The sequence below is a fragment of the Sinocyclocheilus grahami genome, unplaced genomic scaffold (genome assembly GCF_001515645.1).
Source record: "Sinocyclocheilus grahami isolate Dianchi unplaced genomic scaffold, SAMN03320097.WGS_v1.1 scaffold574.1, whole genome shotgun sequence".
NCBI lineage: Eukaryota > Metazoa > Chordata > Actinopteri > Cypriniformes > Cyprinidae > Sinocyclocheilus > Sinocyclocheilus grahami.
In genome coordinates this window covers 1024728-1030459 of record NW_015505753.1, presented here as the reverse complement: position 1 = coordinate 1030459, position 5732 = coordinate 1024728, and positions in this window count along the sequence as shown.

The window sequence follows — 5732 nt, the reverse complement described above, 5'->3', positions numbered from 1 at the left end:
TGCACAGTTTTTCTTTCGTTTTCTTAATTTATTATTTAAGTAAAAATATATTTCTCGTATAGGCCTATTTATCGTTATATACTGTGTGTGTATATATATATATATATATATATATATATATAGCCTAGTATATAACCTATATTTAAATAATATACTGAAATCACATATTCTAATTCACATTTTCATTTTGCCTTAGTAATGTTTGAGATTTCCAGGTCTTATGCACAGCTCTTTCGGCAAAATTAAAAATAAATAAATAAATAAATTTCACTCAAACCTGATCCTGTAGAGTGGTGTAGTGGCGTTTATATTCTGGAATGTGTATTGAGAAACATTTAATGCATTGTATTTTTTTTCTTCGCATCGTTGTGACCATGTGTCAACATGAATTATATGTGCAGATACAGAATGAGTGATTTCCCTATAGAAAGAAGAGCAAATCAAGAGGACTGAATGACTGGTCTCTGATTGACAGTCCAGCTTTAGCTCTCCAGCTCAAAGGAAGCAAGAACTTGGTTTCTCTGAGGAGATTCAAAAGGGTTTAAATGGACTTGCATATTTCTGTTTTTGTGTAAATGGTATAAATATAACAAACGCCTTTTAAAAATCACTCAAATAAGGTATTTTTCCAAAAATAATGCTACATCATGCAGTAGGACCACCTTACAAATGGATCCTGGATATTGTTTATCATGCAAAACAAATGCAATTATTTTTAATAAATTAAAAAAAAACTGCTTTGTTCAGAATTTTGTGTGTGTTTTACTGTAAGTAATTTTTACTTTTGATACAGCCATCTGTTTCTTTAAAAAAATAAAAATCAGCATACAGAGAACAATGTTTGCGTGTGTGTGTGTGTGTGTGTGTGTGTGTGTGTGCTCGTGCGCGCATTACATTCAGTCCAGTTGTCTTAAAATATAGATGGATTAAATAAACCAATGGACAAGACTGCATAGCACTTAAACACCTAAACACCTAACTACAGTGTTTGCATCTGATAAAGAAAAAAAAGCTGAATTTGCTGATGATACCACTTCAAAGCAATTTTTACACCCAAATGAGAATTTGTCTGTATTAGGTCTGAATTTAAATGTATTTAGTCCACATTGGTTACTGATAAAAAAAACAGTGTGTGTGTGTGTGTGTGTGTGTGTGTGTGTGTGTGTGCTCGTGCGTGCATTACATTCAGTCCAGTTGTCTTAAAATATAGATGGATTAAACCAATGGACAAGACTGCATAGCACTTAAACACCTAAACACCTAACTACAGTGTTTGCATCTGATAAAGAAACAAAAGCTGAATTTGCTGATGATACCACTTCAAAGCAATTTTTACACCCAAATGAGAATTTGTCTGTATTAGGTCTGAATTTAAATGTATTTAGTCCACATTGGTTACTGATAAAAAAAATAATAATAAAAAAATAAAAAAAACATTTGTTCTCTATACTCTTCAGTGAAAATATGGTTGATGATACATGGAATATTTAAACATATTATTTATTTGGTAGACTATACTACAGAGGTGTCTTAATGTGAATATTAGATGTTCTTTGTATAACCTGACACTTAGATGCTAAACACGAATATAAACATCGACAGACCAGCCAGCAAGTAATATCTGGGAAAGCCTTTTTACAGACCAGTGTTCTGCTTGCTTTAATAAACAATTGTAGCCTAAGTGATATAAAATTGATCTGTCATATATGATCATGTGATTGCATATGACAAATCAGTTTTACCAGTGCTGATCATCTGGGAGCTTTATTTAATATTTTATTAATAAATCCTAGATGGTACTAATAATCTCTCTGTAACTTTAAATTTACCAACCCCCAAATACTGACGTCAGCTGTCTCAGTTAACCCCTTTCCTGCCATTTGAATATCTCTGTGTTCTGTATATTAATTGTTTTATGTATTCCACACTAATATGCTTGCTTTTTGTTTGGAAATAAATAAATGTCAAACTGTACTTTTTTTTTAAAAGTTAGATTTTAAGTGTTTCCAGGATTTGGACAAAATCTGGAAACTTTGGAATTTGATGGCACAAAATCATGAAGCATAATCCATCTGAAAATGTATACAACAATAAAAAGCAATAGATTTCAGCAGGATTTTAAAATACATTCTCATATGTATAATACATATCCAAGATTATAATACACCAAAATCATGAGTTTCTGCTTTCCACTCAAAATATGCTGTCTGTGTGGAAAAAGTATTGCACACTTTATAAATTCACTTTAGCACTTTCAAGCATCATTCAGTTAAGCATTTGTAATCATAAAGGGATAGTTTACCCAAAAATGAAAATTAATTTACTCACCGTAATGTATGACTACCAAACTTGCATGACTTTTTCTGTGGGGAAAAAAAAGGAGAAAAGTTGAATTCATACAGGTTTGGAACAGCATGAGTATATGTGAGTGCTTATACTGACACCTAAAGGTGTGGATGAAACATCATGCACAAGCAAAAGTGTAAAACAATGAGTTACTGACATAAAGTGAGCATTATTTGACCAGGATATATCTGCCCCTATGAGGCAAACCCCTTCACGTGCAATAATATATGTAGCCTTTGATCCCTACGAAGCAGTGTTCCCAACCCTGTTCCTGGAGGCACACCACCAGTACAAATTTTCTAAAACTCATCCTAATCAAACACACCAGATTCAACTCATTACCTCATTAGTAGAAACCTCAATACCTAAAAATGGTGGGTCAGATAAGTAAGACATCCAAAATGTTTATTGTTCATTTGCCTCTAAGGATGCATTCCACTTTTTTTTCTTTTATAACCTTCCCTCACTTTACTTTCATGTTATTGATTACGTTGCACGAGGGCCCACTTCTGGTGAAACTCTTGCAATGGCTGAATTGGAACGTCCTACACCCTTGATAACTTGCAAATCCGCTATGGGGTATATAAAAAAATAATTCATATATCATAGAGTTGTTTGGGGTGGGATCAATTAAACACAATCTTCCCTGATGTCACAATTGTGTTGCATTGTGTATATGGAGCTGCCTGATGTGTACATATGAAGTACATTCGCTCCCTTGGTCAAAATCAAAAGGTTGAGGGCCTGTCCATATAAACTTCCCTCAACCACTTCACGAAGTGGAACACACTTCAAAATGGCAGCAGGGATTTCCCAGAGGGGAAGTGCTCAGGGAAGTTCACGAGAGTGTGTCTAAAAGCGAAGTGGAACACGACCTAGGAATAGGGCTGGGAAACACTGCCCTAAAGGATCATGGTAGCCAACCCTGCTTCTGGAGGCATACCTTTCTGCAGACTTCAGTTCTCCAACACACCTGCCTGTTATTTTAACGTAACCCTGGACACTTGGATTAGCTTGTTTAGATGTTTTTGATTAGAGCTGGGGTTAAACTCTGCTGATTGGAAGCCTTATTTCTGTATTCTGTGACCAGTGTTTCTCAGCTCCAGGCTCTGGCACCAACCTCCCAGAATGTTTTATTTGTCTTTCTATTTAACACAATAACAAGCTGATGAGTTAAATCAAGTTTGAATCAAGCTGATGTGCTGAACCAACTTTAGATGTCAGTTATTTAAAACATTCTGGGAGGTGGGTCCTGAGAAATGGGGTTGAGAAACACCGGTTTAAACCAGTGTTTCCCAACACTTTTCCTGTAGGCACCACAAGACTACACATTTCCAAACTCTTCCTAATCAAACACACCTGAATCAGCTCATTACTAGAGGCTCCAAAGCCTAAAATGGATAGGTCAGATAGGATTTCCAAAATGCATACAATTGTGGTGCCTTTAGGAAAAGAGTTGTGAATCACTGGTTCGGTCATGTCCAGTCCTAATCTTTTAGGGCCAGCATAGTTTTGCTCCAACCACAATTGAACACACCTGTAGAAGCTTATTAAGGTCTTCAGGCTCACTAAAAACTGCCAAACAGGTGTGTTGGTGCTAAACTCAGCAGGGAAGTGGCCCTTTGGGAGCAGCAATGGGCAATCCTGGGCTGCGTTCCACTCCACTTTTAGACACGCTCGCGAACTTCCCTAAGCACTTCCCCTTGGGGGAATCCCCGATGCCATTTTGAAGTACGTTCCACTTCGTAAAGTGGACGAGGGAAGTTTATATGGACAGACACTCGACCCCTTGATTTTGACCAAGGGAGCAAGTCTGCTTCATATGCACACTTCAGGCCGCTCCACAGACCCCAATGCAACACAATTGGGACGCCATCGCAGATCGCGTGCTGATCATCTGGGAGCTTTATTTAATATTTTATTAATAAATCCTAGATGGTACTAATAATCTCTCTGTAACTTTAAATTTACCAACCCCCAAATACTGACGTCAGCTGTCCCAGTTAACCCCTTTCCTGCCATTTGAATATCTCTGTGTTCTGTATATTAATTGTTTTATGTATTCCACACTAATATGCTTGCTTTTTGTTTGGAAATAAATAAATGTCAAACTGTACGAAGTTTATATGGACAGACACTCGACCCCTTGATTTTGACCAAGGGAGCAAGTCTGCTTCATATGCACACTTCAGGCCGCTCCACAGACCCCAATGCAACACAATTGGGACGCCATCGCAGATCGCGTTTTAATTTATCCCCACCCCAAACAACTCTATAATATATAAATGTTTGTTTTTAACATTTATAACAGCCCAAGCATACCTATATACATATAGAATGCTGCACCAAACTAACTCGTAAGGGGAAAAATGTAAACAATAAACCAACTCCATAGCGGATTCTAAGTGATCAAGGGCTTAGGACATTCCAGTTCAGCCCATTCCAAGGGTTCCGCCAGAAGTGGGTACTCATGCAACGTAATCAATGACGTACATCCGGGTAAACGAGACAGAGTGAAGTTTGTGAGTGAAGGGCATAAAAAAATGAACTGGAACGCAGCCATGGTTTAGACTACAAGACTTGAATTGGGTCTGTCCAATAAGGGAGAAAATGTGCAGTACTGGGGGTCTTGAGAACAGGTTTGAGAACCACTGCTGCAATCGTGGTCGGTCCCATTGTGCATAAAATTTGTTCTTGCTGTGCTGGTTACAAACCTCAGTGCTAACCGAGTTAGATTAACATGACTGTGCCACTGAACTAAACGTGTTATTCAGGTAGTTAGCTATGCTGCTACATTGTCAGGCTACGTTTACACGACAACGATGTAGTCAAAAACGGAAAGGTTTTTCCCTTGCGTTTTTCAAAAGTTTCACGTATACAGGATGTTTTCAAAACGATTCGCATTCACATATCCACGAAAACGGCCAAAAACGCTGTATTACGTATGCCAGGCCAGTAATTGGAGCTGTCACCTTGTTAGTAAACAGTACTTGTAGGGAAGTGAAGATTATATGATGTGTCTCCGCTGTTGGTTGTAATATTGGTGAAGTAAATCCACACTTTGCTGAAGAAGCGTTAGCAAACTCTTGAGCAGCAACAACAGTACCATGTACTCCGCCATTGTTGTGTATGTTTGTTCATGCTTGCCTTTAAAATCGACACGTACTGTGCATGTCTACATACCTAACACACTACGCACACGCATGACGTCACTGTTTTCAAAGATTCCCGTTTTGGGTGTTTACACGGAAACAATAACGTTGGCGTTTTCAAAAACTTGCACTTTGAACAGTTTTCAAAAATATTCGTTTTCAGTCCCCAAAACGCCGTTGTCGTGTAAACGAACAGGCAAAATGCATAAAAAGTTTCCCATTTTTGGTTGAAAA